The sequence below is a fragment of the Procambarus clarkii genome, chromosome 43 (genome assembly GCF_040958095.1).
Source record: "Procambarus clarkii isolate CNS0578487 chromosome 43, FALCON_Pclarkii_2.0, whole genome shotgun sequence".
Classification (NCBI taxonomy): domain Eukaryota; kingdom Metazoa; phylum Arthropoda; class Malacostraca; order Decapoda; family Cambaridae; genus Procambarus; species Procambarus clarkii.
Genome location: NC_091192.1, coordinates 6,021,460 through 6,039,826, shown reverse-complemented (window position 1 = coordinate 6,039,826; position 18,367 = coordinate 6,021,460). Strand labels below are relative to the sequence as shown.

The 18,367-nt window shown below is 40.1% G+C and overlaps 1 protein-coding gene and 1 long non-coding RNA gene across 7 annotated transcripts in view; one reads left to right on the top strand and one right to left on the bottom strand.

Moving 5' to 3' along the window:
* The window catches only part of LOC123756005 (rho GTPase-activating protein 45), a 975,988-nt gene that overhangs the window by 636,549 nt on the left and 321,072 nt on the right, over positions 1–18,367 (top strand). The window lies entirely within an intron of this gene.
* LOC123755733 (uncharacterized) lies at positions 8,190–9,255 on the bottom strand. Its single transcript, XR_006772564.2, has 3 exons — positions 8,891–9,255; positions 8,646–8,771; positions 8,190–8,265 (listed from the first exon to the last, which is right to left on the bottom strand). It is a non-coding gene; the product is annotated as an uncharacterized lncRNA (long non-coding RNA).

The following is an 18,367-nucleotide window of genomic DNA, read 5'->3' as shown; positions in this document are numbered from 1 at the left end:
TCATAAATAGAGAAAAGGGTTGCTTTATCATTTCATAAGAAAAAAATTATAGTAAATATATTAATTCAGGAAAACTTGGCTTATTAGGCAAATCGGGCCTTGAATAGTAGGCTGAGAAGTGAGTTCTGGCTACTAGGTACGACATATATATATATATATATATATATATATATATATATATATATATATATATATATATATATATATATATATATATGTCGTACCTAATAGCCAGAACGCACTTCTCAGCCTACTATACATGGCCCGATTTGCCTAATAAGCCAAGTTTTCCTGAATTAATATATTTTTTCTAATTTTTTTCTATTGAAATGATAAAGCTACCCATTTCATTATGTATGAGGTCAATTTTTTTTTATTGGAGTTAAAATTAACGTAGATATATGACCGAACCTAACCAACCCTACCTAACCTAACCTAACCTATCTTTATAGGCTAGGTTAGGTTAGGTAGCCGAAAAAGTTAGGTTAGGTTAGGTTAGGTAGGTTAGGTAGTCGAAAAACAATTATTTCATGAAAACTTGGCTCATTAGGCAAATTGGGCCTTGCATAGTAGGCTGAGAAGTGCGTTCTGGCTACTAGGTACGACATATATATATATATATATATATATATATATATATATATATATATATATATATATATATATATATATATATATATATATATATATATATATATATGTCATACCTAATAGCCAGAATGCACTTCTCAGCCTACTATGCAAGGCCCAATTTGCCTAATAAGCCAAGTTTTCCTGAATTAATATATTTTCTATAATTTTTTTCTTATGAAATGATAAAGCTACCCATTTCATTATGTATGAGGTCAATTTTTTTTAATTGCAGTTAAAATTAATGTAGATATATGACCGAACCTAACCAACCCTACCTAACCTAACCTAACCTATCTTTATAGGTTAGGTTAGGTTAGGTAGCCGAAAAAGTTAGGTTAGGTTAGGTTAGGTAGGTTAGGTAGTCGAAAAATAATTAGTTCATGAAAACTTGGCTTATTAGGCAAATTGGGCCTTGCATAGTAGGCTGAGAAGTGCGTTCTGGCTACTAGGTACGACATATATATATATATATATATATATATATATATATATATATATATATATATATATATATATATATATATATATATATATATATATATATATATATATATATATTTTGGTAGCAGTCTTTCCTGTAGACATATATTATTAAATATGACCGAAAAAGTAAGATTAATAATTCTAACACGAATTTTCTCGATCTTTGTTATGTTTCTTTTCACTGTTGATGGTAATTAAAAAATCAATTCTCCAAAATTAAATTTTATTTCTTGTCTGACGCGACACTTGAACGCGTTTCGTAATAACTTATTACATTTTCAAAGACTTTTAGTTTACACACACACAACTATTACCTGCAAACACTAAACAGAGTTCTTACTATGCTATGATTTAAACAGCTTTCATTTTTCATTTTATATCCGCATTTTGGGTGAGGTGATATGTTACAACAGTTTTGGATGAGGTGAACAAAACTTTCAACACAGGATAGAACACGAAACAATGGGTATTGAAGGTAAGAATGGAAGTAATTGCATAGGGCCTATTGGCCCATATTTCTTAATGCTTCTATATTGGAGCGGAGTCTTGAAGTGGGTAGAATATAGTTGTGCATTAATTGGCTGTTGATTGCTGGTGTTGACTTCTTGATGTGTAGTGCCTCGCAGATGTCAAGCCACCTGTTATCGCTGTATCTATCAATGATTTCTGTGTTGTTTGCTAAGATTTCTCTGGTGATGGTTTGGTTGTGGGAAAAGATTATATGTTCCTTTATGGAGCCTTGTGGCTTATGCATCGTTGATCGCCTGGAAAGAGATGTTGTTGTTCTTGCCTATATACTGTTTTTTTTGAGGCTTACAGTCCCCAAGAGGGCATTTGAAGGCATAGACGACGTTGGTCTCTTTTAAAGCTTTCTGCTTTGTGTCTGGAGAGTTTCTCATGAGTAGGCTGGCCGTTTTTTTGGTTTTATAGTAAATCGTCAGTTGTATCATCTGATTTTTGTCTGTAGGGATAACGTTTCTATTAACAATATCTTTCAGGATCCTTTCCTCCGTTTTATGAGCTGTGGAAAAGAAGTTCATGTAAAATAGTCTAATAGGGGGTACAGGTGTTGTGTTAGTTCTCTCTTCAGAGGTTGCATGGCATTTCACTTTCCTTCTTATGATGTCTTCAACGAAACCATTGGAGAAGCCGTTGTTGACTAGGACCTGCCTTACCCTACAGAGTTCTTCGTCGACTTGCTTCCATCCTGAGCTGTGGCTGAGAGCACGGTCGACATAAGCGTTAACAACACTCTTCTTGTACCTGTCTGGGCAGTCACTGTTGGCATTTAGGCACATTCCTATGTTTGTTTCCTTAGTGTAGACTGCAGTGTGGAAACCTCCGGTCCTTTCCATGATTGTTACATCTAGAAAGGGCAGCTTCCCATCCTTCTCCATCTCGTAAGTGAAACGCAACACAGAATTCTGCTCAAATGCCTCCTTCAGCTCCTGCAGATGTCTGACATCAGGTACCTGTGTAAAAATGTCATCAACATATCTGCAGTATATGGCCGGTTTCAAGTTCATGTCGACTAAGACTTTTTGCTTGATGGTACCCATGTAGAAGTTCGCAAACAGGACACCTAGGGGAGAACCCATGGCGACCCCATCTACTTGCTTATACATGCGCCCATCCGGGCTCAAGAAGGGTGCCTCTTTAGTACAAGCTTGGAGTAGTTTCCTTAGAATGTTTTCTGGTATGTCAAGAGGAGTACAGGCCAGTACATGTATAGGACTCTGTCCGCTATCATCCCGATTGTTTCATCCACAGGTACGTTGGTAAACAGTGATTCTACGTCCAACGAGGCTCTTATCCCTGTGGCCCGTGTTCCCCACAGTAAGTCAACAAATTCCTTAGGAGACTTCAGGCTGAAGGTGCAAGGGACATAAGGAGTCAGCAAGCTGTTGAGTCGTTTCGCCAGTCTGTACATGGGTGTGGGTATATGGCTGATGATTAGCCGAAGTGGGTTTCCAGGCTTATGTGTCTTGACATTTGCATACGCGTATCCAGGTTTATATTCCCCAATAATCTTTGGCAGGTAGAGTCCGGATTTCTTGGCGTTCACAGTTTCGATCAATTTGTATAAAATGAAAATTAAAAGCTGTTTAAATCATAGCATAGTAAGAACTCTGTTTAGTGTTTGCAGGTAATAGTTGTGTGTGTCTAAACTAAAAGTCTTTGAAAATGTAATAAGTTATTACGAAACGCTTTCAAGTGTCGTGTCAGACTAGAAATAAAAATGAATTTTGGAGAATTGATTTTTCTATTACCATCAACAGTGAAAAGAAACATAAGAAAGATCGAGAAAATTCGTGTTAGAATTATTAATCTTACTTTTTCGGTCATATTTAATATATATATATATATATATATATATATATATATATATATATATATATATATATATGCGAACAAGCCTGAATGGTTTCCTTATTCATATATATATATATATATATATATATATATATATATATATATATATATATAACTGAAAACTCACACCCCAGAAGTGACTCGAACCCATACTGCCAGGAGCAACGCAACTGGTATATATAGGACGCCTTAATCCACCTAAGGCGACCATCACGACCGGACAAAAGGAAGTGATAGCCGAAGCTATTTGAACCACTTCCCTACCGGCACTCGGATGGTAATCTTGGGCATAGCATTTTGTCAAATCACCTCATTCTTTGGGGCACACGTGAGGAACACAAATGCGAACAAGCCTGAATGTTCCCCATTCATGCCCCAATGGTCCACCCATCTGGAGTGTGAGTTTTCAGTTGCATATAGTCCTGAGGACCATTCAGGCTTGTTCGCATTTGTGTTCCTCACGTGTGCCCCAAAGAATGAGGTGATTTGATAAAATGCTATGATCAAGATTACCACCCGAGTGCCGGCGAGGAAGTGGTTCAAATAGCTTCGGCTATCACTTCCTTTTGTCCGGTCGTGATGGTCAAGTCGATTAAGGCGTCCTGTACATACCAGTTGCATTGCTCCTGGCAGTATGGGCTTGAGTCACTTCTGGGGTGTGAGTTTTCAGTTGCATATAGTCCTGAGGACCATTCAGGCTTGTTCGCATATATATATATATATATATATATATATGACAATGTCAGACCACGGAGGAAAAATGAAACAGGAATTTCCTTAAGTACTTTCGTATATTAAATACATCTTCAGAAGGTGAAAACTCACACCCCAGACCTTCTGAAGATGTATTTAATATACGAAAGTACTTAAGGAAATTCCTGTTTCATTTTTCCTCCGTGGTCTGACATTGTCACATTCTTAATCACGTGTTTATTTTCGTGATACACACACACACACACATATATATATATATATATATATATATATATATATATATATATATATATATATATATATATATATATATATATATATATATATATAATATGTAAATGTTCATTTGTTCAAAATCATTAATCTCCGAAAGCTCTTCCATATGACGCCTGGCCACTTACGTCTCTTAACCTTACCATGCACGTATAACTTATCTTAACACTCCTCACCATAAAACTTACTAACTTAGTGGCCTGTTTTAATTGATTATCAAGGAAGGGTTAAGCAAATTGCTTTTTTGTGTGTCACTAGGTGCTCTGGTATCGTCAGTTGGCGGCCAAGAGCTGGGTGGCAGATGAGTCCACCTGGGTGACAGGGGTGGGGCCACCTAGGTGACGGGTATGCTAGCTGGGTGACAGGGTATGCTAGCTGGGTGACAGGGTATGCCAGCTGGGTGACAGTGTATGTTAGCTGGGTGACAAGGTATGCCAGCTGGGTGACAGGGGTGTACTACCTGTGTGACAGGGTATGCCAGCTGGGTGACAGAGGTGTCCCACCTGGTTGATAGGGGTGGGGGCCACCTGGGTGACAGGTGCCAGCTGGGTGACAGGGTGTGCCAACTGGGTGACAGAGGTGAACCAACCACCTGGGTGACAGACAGGCCACTTGGGTGTAATACCCGTTAATCTCCACTACCTGCTCTACTACTTCTATTGTACTAAACTAACGGATGCTCTACCGATTTTGTAATAGATTGACACGCGGGCGTCATACGAGGAACTAAACAATCAACATAGACTGAGAACTGCGTAGTCAATTTAAGGGAGTAGAACGTGTGGGGGGGGAGAGAGAGAGAGAAAAAGAAACGAATGAGGGAGAGTGAGAACGAATGAGGGAGAGCAAGATAGAAATATTAGTTGCTGCAGCCTCCGTATGAGTTACCAAGTAACGCTGCCACCACCCTGAGTTACCGGACAGGGGACCGGAGTGAGATTCGTAGGACTTGGAAATTGTGTAATCCAACCAGGACTGGTGTAAGGGACCACTGAATGGTGTGAGGACCCTGGCCTGTCACTCGCATAATCCTGACCACTTGGGGAACTATAAAGTACACAAGAATAAGGCGGGACACATCCAATACTAACACCTCAACAAGAGACGGACGGGGGAAGTAGTGGATAATTAAGGACACTACGTCACTAGGGCAAAGGGACAGTAGGCCCAATATCACTAAGACAAGGAACCATTAATACACACTTAATGACACTTGACAATATATGGCTTGATTTGAAACACAATTAAATAAATACTTTCCTAACTATATTCCCTAATAGAGGCAAAGGATAAATGAGTGAAGGTGCTATAGTTCAAGAGAGCTGTACTTACTCGAGTGGTGACCCACCAACCCACTTAATAAAACTAACGTCGCCTTTCCCTCGTATGCGCGCTATGACCAAAAATGGACGACAATGACCCTGAAATGATGTTCTCTCCCATGTGTCCACCCAAACCTTCCTCCTGGGCTTCTCCTACTACTGTCCCCTTCCATGATCTCCTGCTCCCCAGCTGAACATGAGGGGGTTAATCCCTGTAGATTATCATGACGGCATCAACTCTGACCACCTCGTCACTCGGTGACAGTTGACCTGTCCCTCTGGTCAACTTCAGCAGAGGTGGGAATTTTCTATTGTCTGGCGCTGCCTGTCTGTCACTGCTCCTGTGGTTTGTTCATGCTGTTATTTATTTATTATTTTTTTTGTTTGCCCCGTGGGGTGAGTTTATTAGGCAGCGTCAGCGCCACTCATCCTGTGAGTGGACACACAGCCATAGTGACAGTATTGGGCAGCGCCACTCATCCTGTGAGTGGACACACCGCCACAGTGACAGTTTTGGGCAGCGCCACTCATCCTGTAAGTGGACATCCCGCCAATGACAGTATTGGGCAGCGCCACTCATCCTGTGAGTGGACACACCGCCATAGTGACAGTATTGGGCAGCGCCACTCATCCTGTGAGTGAACACACCGCCATAGTGACAGTATTGGGCAGCGCCACTCATCCTGTGAGTGGACACACCGCTATAGTGACAATTTTGGGCAGCGCCACTCATCCTGTGAGTGGACATACCGCCATAGTGACAGTATTGGGCAGCGCCACTCATCCTGTGAGTGAACACACCGCCATAGTGACAGTATTGGGCAGCGCCACTCATCCTGTGAGTGGACACACCGCTATAGTGACAATATTGGGCAGCGCCACTCATCCTGTGAGTGGACACACCGTCATAGTGACAGTATTGGGCAGCGCCACTCATCCTGTCAGTGGACACACCGCCATAGTGACAGTATTGGGCAGCGCCACTCATCCTGTAAGTGGACATACCGCCATAGTGACAGTATTGGGCAGCACCACTCATCCTGTGAGTAAACACGCCGCCATAGCAGCATGTACAATACTCCCCAATAGGAAGAAAACCCGCTGGGTTGTTCATCCTGTCACTTGTACCCAGACACAGCTGGGACTTGCTTAACTGTCTCAAGTGTACAGTTTATCAAACAAGTAGATTAACATCAGTCAACCCATAAAATCTTACGTTATCTTGCGGGTGCAAAATGGGGGAATTTTTTAAGAACAGTATCAATATATGACAAATAATGTTTTCCTACCTCAATATGGGGTTTATTATTCTACACATATTTCTAATGTCTCTCAGGTGTTCACATTCACATAGATAGTGGTCATGATGTTCGTGTTATTGTACTGTACTGCTCTCTTGTTACACCAGATCAACACAAGACCACCACGGTTGTACCAGATCAACACAATTGTGTGGTTGGCAGGGTGTGGCGTTAGGTCACTGTGTGGTTGGCAGGGTGTGGCATCAGGTCACTGTGTAAACTTTTAATTAACGGTTTTCATGACGTTTTCAAACCTTAGGAGAGCTTCCTGCCCTCCTAACCTACCAGAGGATCTTTAACTTGCTGTTTTGGAGAAAAAAATAAAATTATTTTCAATTATTTTTCATTTTCAAATTACGGCCTTTTTTGACCGTAGCGCATACGAGGGAAAAGCGACGTAATTTGCAAGGACAGGTTGGTGTAATGCCACTTGGTGCTCTTCTTTTTCTTAATGCTAATTCCGACCCGCCCATGATGGGCATGAACCCAACTGAAATAACACTACAACCCTCGTCACTACACACCACTACCAACCCCTATCTCCACTTGCCCCCACCACCACCCTTGTCTCGCTCTCCTCAACCCAAAAAAGTCATCATCATCATCATCACCGAGCGCTTTCCCCTAGGAGATGAGACGCCCACCCTGATCCGGTGCACTGTACCGGTAAGAGACGGGAGGCCTCTAGACAAGGCTCTCTAGCACCCAGCACTGTTGGGTGGGTAAACATTGGGCAGCAACGACAAGAGCCACCATGATCTACCAGATCAAGGTTCGATTTCAAGGGGACCGGAGCCTTACCCGGTCAGATATCTCTGACTTGATCAGCACAAAACCCAGTGTTGCACAGCTAGACGTCGTCGTAGACGATGGAGGTGGTCAACTGCAGCTCAGCAGTGCCGCAGCCGTCCAGGGTATATTTGACCCCAAAAACCTTACTGCTCTTGAGGAAGCGCACATGATCCTCACCCCACCACGACACTACCTCGCAGCCAGGACGGTGTGTGTCTGGAGAGTTAGCTCCCTACTCTCAGAAAAAGCTACCACCGACGTCGCCACAAGGGGACAAAAATCTGGAAAATGAAAGTTGTTGTAGGGCATTCAAAATTTATTATCCTGATACATGTGAAAGGTGCTGCAACTGGGCAAAGTTTCAGCATCGCAGCCTAAATAGAGAGGGAGAAAAAAAAAATTTTTTTTTTAGACAATTTTTCAACAATGTTCAAATCATTTCACAGCCCACAATTGTGAACCGAAATAATTTCTATGACACTTAGCTATGACCTTACTATATAATAAAGATTTGGATGATAGAATTTTTATCCCAGATGTATTTAGTGCAATAATACAGATTTTGTAAATTTCCCAAAAATCGTATGCAACAAAATGATGTTTATAAATATTTATAAAATCAATAAATCTACATAGAAAAGAAAAGCTATCATAGTTTTTAAGAGGCATAAAGTCTACATATAATGAGCAAGTTTCATGAAAATTGAATAATAAATATAGTCTGTGAAAGCAGATATAATTGTAAAATATTTACCTGCACAAACGAAGGTCAAAGTTCAGCCACCTTTAGCTGAGGTTGATGTTGACCAATATCATTCAAAATTTGCACCCTTGTAGATAGGCATGGGTTCAATAAGGTATGCAAGTTCCATGCAGATCGCTAGATAAATGAAAGAAAAAAAAAATATTAGAAAAAAAATATATATATATTTGCCACCAGTTTTATATGTACAAATATTTATGAAGTAATATCACAATATAACACTAAAACATACTAACCTAATATAATTGGTAAGAAATATGGGTCCTCAAGGTGGCACTGCAGTGGCACTAGTAGGCACCTTCGCCATAGCGAGGGTCAGCTCCCTCAGGGGCCATTCTTGGCTTGCTGGTGGGTGTCGTTGGTTTCTGCATCTCCTTGTCCTTCTTACTAAAGTACCAGTCCCGTATGTCACTCTGCGGTAGACCAAGGAGGTTGGTCAGAGATCCCATCAGATACCCAGCATTGTAGTTCACAGCTGTCATTGTCATGGCGAATTCTACCATTACATTCTACCAGCACGTGATGTGCTGGGCCCTGCAACATCAAGTGCGAGAATGTCTGGAGTAGCAGGTGAAAGATCTGGAGTAGCAGGTGAAAGATCTGGAGTGGCAGGTGTGGGAATCGACCTGTGAGATTTATATTTATTTAATTTATATGAATATATATAGAATTTATATTTACGTTAATTTATATACTTCGATAGCAATTTGTATAATGTTAAGTGAACTGTATTTCTGCAATAATCTCTTAATCTCACAAATCGATCCTCTACACATTAGGGGGGGTTTATATTTATATATATGCAGCCAATCAAACTACAGAATTAACTACATACATTGAAGAGGTTCCTTATCTTATAGTACAGCAGGTTAGTCCACCAGGTATAACTAGGGTGTAGACACCAAATTATCCTCTTTGAGGCAGCTTCCATCACCCAGTAACTGGTGCACAAAATCTTGCATCCTCGTCTTGACCTGTCAAAAGTGCGCTAGCTGTGAAGCCAGATACCTATATATGACAAGTATATCAGAGAAAACAGTACATGGAACATTGAAGACCTGGCTTAATTACCTTTAGTTTGAGGCTTCCACGTGATCTAACCGGGTCACCCTATATCCTGACATTAATGGCCATAAATGAATGATAAACGGGTTTCGGATAGACTTAACTTGAATTTGTAGACAGCGTGTTGACAATGGTACACTTCTGGTTTCCATAACACTACGTCCAAATAAAATTAACAGGAGCCGAATTTGCTCCCGTGTGAGCCTCTGGTCTCAATATAAACAATGGCTGCATCTAACACTCCATTCTATTGACGTCTGGCCGACATTGTCCAGAATGATAGGAGCCAAATTTGCTCCACACGTCTCGGAGGTGACACAACAATGGCTGCCCTCCTCCTCACTCTGACGCCTGGCCTACTTTGTCCAGATTTCAGAAAGTGATAGAAGGGTCACATTTACTCTACTTTAATATTGATAATTAAGTTAATTTATATAAGATGTTTTTATGATGGTAAAGTCCAAAAACTAATGTATTTAAGAATAATTCCCACCATAATATGTGGTGAATTATAATAGTATGTGGTGATGATATCCCGTTTTCTTTAGACGGTAATTCCACTACAAGTTACGTTTTCTATGGGTAACTTGTTGGTAATACAGCTATTATCTGTATGATATAAAATGGTGTCGGATTTTCCGACATAATTCCCCAGGGGCTGCTCACGGGTCGAAGTCCTATTTAGAACAGACGAACACCGATACTCCTCCTTCGAATTATTAGATTAATTTGATGTTAGTAGTTAGTAATCACACATTTGTGCGTCTGTTCGTACAGGACGGATGTCCCGTACTAGAGTTGCAGGGGTTAGAAGTCTAATGCGATTTCATTTCCCTGTCAACTCTTGAAAGGCTAATATTCAAGCCTTATTACATATTATTTAACCCAGAAGACTAGATGTGATCAAGTACTACAGTCAAGTATGATTCAGGGACTGCAGTGAGATCAGTGACATTAGATATAACTTGAAGTTTGTTCAGGTAACTGGTCACTGATATATAAACACTGAGGCCCATGGAATACATCTTGATTAAATAATAAATGTATCAAATCAGTCATCAGATTTATTGGGGTTTAATTTAGTTAATTGATTCAGAAGATTGAATAGCTCATCATTAAAGTAAAGTATGGTTCTGAGACTGCAGTGGGTTCAGTGACATTGGTCGCAGTGACTTGTAGCTGTTTTAGGCTACTGTTCACTTATTTGCCACTGAGGCCTCATGAAATCATCTCCAGCTTTAAATGATGATACTAACATCAACCTCTGTTGGTATAGTCAGCTGTAATCTCCTTAGTATAATGCTACTGGAGAAATATAATCAGCTGACAAATTTAGATTTCTACTGGTATTGTTTATCTGCAGGCATAGGTCTCCTCAGGCTTGATACTGGGCCTGAGAGTAATTTACCTCCTGCAGAGTTTAACATGGTTATACCCTGATATTTAGTAGGGCTACCGATGAATCGATGACAATAGTCTGTCCCTACAAGGAGACCGAAGTCGGTGAGGTGATCAGACTTAATATTATCTGCCAATTTTATTCCTCTATTTCTCAGGAATTTGGCTGTTGCTCTCAGACCTTGAACTTGTAGGTCTACTGGTATTTTGTCCACCACAATGGCTTGTACTCGACAGACGTACCTGCCTAAACGTACTGATGGTTGTACCACCTGGTAGACTTGAGGTCCTGCATCTGTTACAAACCCTGAGATGTTGAATGACATCTGGGCTACAGGCCTTAATTGTAATTCATCTGCCAACCTTTTAGTGATATATGTTCTCTGGGATCCTTGGTCAAACAACCCACGGGTATGGACCTTGGCCCTCTTATTCAGGATGGTAATTTGGGCAGTAGGCAAAGTCGTATTACCTTTAGACTTTGCCGTATGGACACTCTTTATTGGTTGCACCTTGCAGTACTGTACTGTGGTGGGAATGCTATCTTCCACCTTGGGGTTTGGAGACGTTGTTTTGGTGTCTCTGCACAATGCTGCATGGTGCTGACCTTTGTTACACCTATTACAGGTGTGTAATTGGGTCTCACAGTCGTTGATGTTATGTTTCCTGAGGCACCTCGTGCAATGTTGCAAATCTTTGAGTCGCTCAACACGGGCGTCACTATCAGGAAAATTAGGGCAGTGGTACATTGAATGTTTCTCATTGCAGAACAAACATGTTCCATAGCTTCCAGTACCCTTTGGTGTCACGTTCTTGGGTGACACAGTAACTATAGGCTTGGAGGGTCCAACTGCATATACGCCCACACTGCCACTGTTCCACTTTGGTGTTGAATTATATTGTCTAGATTGATTTGGAGTACCTTTGGTACTCTGTGGTTTACTATTATTGGTTTCTGAGGGTTTACTTGGTGGTTTTAATTTGTCATGTGTTCGTAATTGATGAACTACTGACTTTAAACCTTCAGATATTTCATTCATGGATAAGATGCTTTTATTGTAATGAGCACTCATTTGTCTCAATATGTCCCTAGGTATTTTCTCCTGGACAATTATTTTCAAGACCCACTCAGCCCCGTTTGTATCTGCTGTCAGGCTGAGGGCATTGATCAATGATTCTACCTCCAGCTTGAAGACTTGGAGTGAATCAGCTGAAGCCTCCGGTGGGGGTAAATGCAACAGCTCATGAACTAAATGTGATGTTCTTACTTCTAGATCAGCATAATTATCCTTGAGGAGTTTTACTGCCAGATCATAGCCGTCATTAGTTAATCTCAGATGGGATACTACTGTTTTAGCCTCACCTGATAATTGGCCTTGCAAATAAGAGAATTTACTACTCTTTGGTAAAGATTGTTTTGAGTCTACAAGGTCAACGAATTTGTTCCAAAATTCGTCCCAATCTTCCTCATCTTTTCCTGAGAAAGTGGGTAAATTAATTGGAGGGAGTCGAGCTTCTGCTTGACTCGTATTAGATGCAACTGTTGTTGTTGTTGCTGTTGCCTTGTTCTGGGCAATTAATTTGACATAAGGCTGTAACGTGGCCTGAGTGTGATCTTCATAATTCGCAAGATCAACCATAATGTCGTCTATTTCTGTTTCTGATAAATTGGTGTTGGCAAGTTCAGCCACATATGTTGCTATTTGACATTTGATTTGCTCAAATTTACCTGCAGCTGCTTGATAATAGCTTTCCAGGTCAGCATAATCAATTTGAGATTGTTGTGACAAATCTTCACATTTCTTGATCTGTCTTGTTAAGTGGCCTTTAAGACCTGCAAGGGTTCTTTTCATTCTCCCTGCATTATCCATACTGGCTCGTTGGTGAAGCCTTGTGGAACTTGTACTTGGGCTGCTCATAATACTGAACAAACACTAATGGTAGCCTAGGGTAAATTCTGAACTCACTAGGCAATAATCCTACCTCTACTAGAGGTTAGCACTTAAAATTAATACACATTATATATATATACAATCATACACACTAATGATTTGAGTGATAAACCAGTGTCACTGGAAGTACCTTTAGGTTAGCTCTTCTATATCACCCTAGGATGGTAGAGACACTAATTAATCACTCAAAGGTGTAATGATCATAAGTAAATTATTATATATACAACTCAATTCGAGTTGATAAAAATTACACCCAAAATAGGGTCTGGACCATTCACTATGGTAATAATGGGACTAGGATGAACGATAATAGTTCAACTAGTCAATGGTTTTATCCTACCCTGTTGTGGGTTGGCAATTAGTAAATATTATACTGTGATCACTAGTGCAATATATATTAAATAATTCTCTATTTTGGAGAAATAATATACACAATTATTGATAATAGCCTCTTAATTAGCCTCTATGAAACTTCTAATATTATCTAGAAGTATTAAATATTATTAGTGACCTCGCGAAATAAACTCCACAAAATTCGTAGATAATCTCTCGCGAAATGTAACACCACGAAATCCGTGAACAATCTCGCGACACAGTCACTAATTTGGCTGGTTTCTATAATAGCGCTGTCATTTCACAGAATAACACTCCACCAAATCTGTGGGTGTGCATGAAACCGCTGACGAAGCTGAACTGGGCTGAGGGAGGCTCCTGAGCTCCCTCGAGGCTACGCTGCCGTCTTGACTGCTGGCTTTTGTTTAAATAACACTGCACTAGTATATTTAATGAATCCACTGGTTAACTGGTTCATCCGGTACTAAGATGACCAAATGTGGGTTCAAAGGATCAAATAATCCGTCATCCGGTTCGAAGATGACCAATTAATCCGGTTCGAAGGACCAAATAATGTGGGAATCGACCTGTGAGATTTATATTTATTTAATTTATATGAATATATATAGAATTTATATTTACGTTAATTTATATACTTCGATAGCAATTTGTATAATGTTAAGTGGACTGTATTTCTGCAATAATCTCTTAATCTCACAAATCGATCCTCTACACATTAGGGGGGGTTTATATTTATATATATGCAGCCAATCAAACTACAGAATTAACTACATACATTGAAGAGGTTCCTTATCTTATAGTACAGCAGGTTAGTCCACCAGGTATAACTAGGGTGTAGACACCAAATTATCCTCTTTGAGGCAGCTTCCATCACCCAGTAACTGGTGCACAAAATCTTGCATCCTCGTCTTGACCTGTCAAAAGTGCGCTAGCTGTGAAGCCAGATACCTATATATGACAAGTATATCAGAGAAAACAGTACATGGAACATTGAAGACCTGGCTTAATTACCTTTAGTTTGAGGCTTCCACGTGATCTAACCGGGTCACCCTATATCCTGACATTAATGGCCATAAATGAATGATAAACGGGTTTCGGATAGACTTAACTTGAATTTGTAGACAGCGTGTTGACAATGGTACACTTCTGGTTTCCATAACACTACGTCCAAGTAAAATTAACAGGAGCCGAATTTGCTCCCGTGTGAGCCTCTGGTCTCAATATAAACAATGGCTGCATCTAACACTCCATTCTATTGACGTCTGGCCGACATTGTCCAGAATGATAGGAGCCAAATTTGCTCCACACGTCTCGGAGGTGACACAACAATGGCTGCCCTCCTCCTCACTCTGACGCCTGGCCTACTTTGTCCAGATTTCAGAAAGTGATAGAAGGGTCACATTTACTCTACTTTAATATTGATAATTAAGTTAATTTATATAAGATGTTTTTATGATGGTAAAGTCCAAAAACTAATGTATTTAAGAATAATTCTCACCATAATATGTGGTGAATTATAATAGTATGTGGTGATGATATCCCGTTTTCTTTAGACGGTAATTCCACTACAAGTTACGTTTTCTATGGGTAACTTGTTGGTAATACAGCTATTATCTGTATGATATAAAATGGTGTCGGATTTTCCGACAGCAGGTGCAAGATCTGGAGTAGCAGGTGCATGATTTCGAGTAGCAGGTGCAACATCTGGAGTAGCAGGTGCAAGATGTCCCGTTCTCCACAACTCTTCTCTCGCCATCTTCCCTTCCAGTCTTCAGGGGGCATTGGGCCAACCTCGCCCCCTGTGACACTCGATAAAATCACCATTAATACTGCCAAATATAATGAGGCTCTTGGCTACCATTGGTAATATGTTAACTTTTCTTAATCAGAGTTAAGAATGGAAGTAACTGCAAAGGGCCTATTGGCCCATATTTCTTGATGCTTCTATATTGGTGCAGAGTCTTGAAGTGGGTAGAATATAGTTGTGCATTAATTGGCTGTTGATTGCTGGTGTCGACTTCTTAATGTGTAGTGCCTCGCAGATATCTAGCTGCCTGCTATCGCTGTATTGCAGTTACTTCCATTCTTCCCTTTAACTTACAAAATATTATACCCATTGTTTCGTGTTCTGTTGTGTGTTGAAAGTTTGTTTTCAGCTCATCCAAAACTGTTGTAACATATCACCTCACCCAAATGCAGGTATAAAAAATCGAAGCTGTTTAAACTCTGTTCAGTTATAGTTGTGTGTGTGTAAACTAAAGTCTTTGAAAATGTAATAAGTTTTATGAAACGCATTCAAGTGTCGCATCAGACTAGAAATAAAAATGAATTTTGGAGAATTGATTTTTCAGTTACCATCAACAGTGAAAAAAAATATAAGAAACACTGAGAAAATTCGTGTTAGAATTATTAATCTTACTTTTTCGGTCAAATTTAATAATATATGTCTACAGGAAAGACTGCTACCAATATATATATATATATATATATATATATATATATATATATATATATATATATATATATATATATATATATATATATTTCTTGATGCTTCTATATATAGTCTCCGTGGTGTAGTGGTAAGACACCCGCCTGGCGTTCCGCGAGCGCTATGTCATGGGTTCGTATCCTGGCCGGGGAGGATTTACTGGGCGCAATTCCTTAACTGTAGCCTCTGTTTAACGCAACAGTAAAATGTGTACTTGGATGAAAAAACTATTCTTCGCAGCAGGGGATCGTATTCCAGGGACCATAGGATTAAGGACTTGCCCGAAACGCTACGCGTACTAGTGGCTGTACAAGAATGTAACAACTCTTGTATATATCTCAAAAAAACAAAACAAAAAAAAAAACAAATATATATATATATATATATATATATATATATATATATATATATATATATATATATATATATATATATATATATTATTAAATATGACCGAAAAAGTAAGATTAATAATTCTAACACGAATTTTCTCAATCTTTCGTACATTTCTTTTCACTGTTGGAGGTAATTCAAAAATCAATTCTCCAAAATTCATTTTTATTTCTAGTCTGACGCGACACTTGAGCGCGTTTCGTAAAACTTATTACATTTTCAAAGACTTTACACATACACAACTGAATAGAACTTACATATCTCCGATTTGTTTATATCTACATTTGAGTGAGGTGGATGGGGTGAGGTGGTATTTAATAGGGTATTAATTTCATCAACACAAGACAGAACACGAAACAATGGGTATTGAAATGGAAGTGATTGTAGAAAGCCTATTGGTCCATATTTCTTGATGCTTCTATATTGGAGCGGAGTCTTGAGGTGGGTAGAATATAGTTGTGCATTAATTGGCTGTTGATTGCTGGTGTTGACTTCTTAATGTGCAGTGCCTCGCAAACGTCAAGCCGTCTGCTATTGCTGTATCTATCGATGATTTCTGTGTTGTTTACTAGGATTTCTCTGGCGATGGTTTGGTTGTGAGAAGAGATTATATGTTCCTTAATGGAGCCCTGTTGCTTATGCATCGTTAAACGCCTAGAAAGAGATGTTGTTGTCTTGCCTATATACTGGGTTTTTTGGAGCTTACAGTCCCCAAGTGGGCATTTGAAGGCATAGACGACGTTGGTCTCTTTTAAAGCGTTCTGCTTTGTGTCTGGAGAGTTTCTCATGAGTAGGCTGGCCGTTTTTCTGGTTTTATAGTAAATCGTCAGTTGTATCCTCTGATTTTTGTCTGTAGGGATAACGTTTCTATTAACAATATCTTTCAGGACCCTTTCCTCCGTTTTATGAGCTGTGGAAAAGAAGTTCCTGTAAAATAGTCTAATAGGGGGTATAGGTGATGTGTTAGTTGTCTCTTCAGAGGTTGCATGGCGTTTCACTTTCCTTCTTATGATGTCTTCGACGAAACCATTGGAGAAGCCGTTGTTGACTAGGACCTGCCTTACCCTACAGAGTTCTTCGTCGACTTGCTTCCATTCTGAGCTGTGGCTGAGAGCACGGTCGACATATGCGTTAACAACACTCCTCTTGTACCTGTCTGGGCAGTCGCTGTTGGCATTTAGGCATATTCCTATGTTCGTTTCCTTAGTGTAGACTGTAGTGTGGAAACCTCCGCTCTTTTCCATGACTGTTACATCTAGAAAGGGCAGCTTCCCATCCTTTTCCATCTCGTAAGTGAAACGCAGCACGGAACTCTGCTCAAATGCCTCCTTCAGCTCCTGCAGATGTCTGACATCAGGTACCTGTGTAAAAATGTCGTCAACATACCTGCAGTATATGGCCGGTTTCAAGTTCATGTCGACTAAGACTTTTTGCTCAATGGTACCCATGTAGAAGTTTGCAAACAGGACACCTACGGGAGAACCCATGGCGACCCCATCTACTTGCTTATACATGTGCCCATCTGGGCTCAAGAAGGGTGCCTCTTTAGTACAAGCTTGGAGTAGTTTCCTCAGAATATTTTCTGGTATGTAAAGAGGAGTACAGGCTTGTTTGCATTTGTGTTCCTCACGTGTGCCCCAAAGAATGAGGTGATTTGATAAAATGCTATGTCCAAGATTACCATCCGAGTGCCGGCGGGGAAGTGGTTCAAATAGCTTCGGCTATCACTTCTTTTTGTCCGGTCGTGATGGTCAAGCGGATTAAGGCGTCCCTGTACATACCAGTTGCGTTGCTCCTGGCAGCATGGGTTCGAGTCACTTCTGGGGTGTGAGTTTTCAGTTGTATATAGTCCTGGGGACCATTCAGGCTTGTTTGCATTTGTGTTCCTCACGTGTGCCCCAAAGAATGAGGTGATTTGATAAAATGCTATGCCCAAGATTACCATCCGAGTGCCGGCGGGGAAGTGGTTCAAATAGCTTCGGCTATCACTTCTTTTTGTCCAGTCGTGATGGTCAAGCGGATTAAGGCGTCCCTGTACATACCAGTTGCGTTGCTCCTGG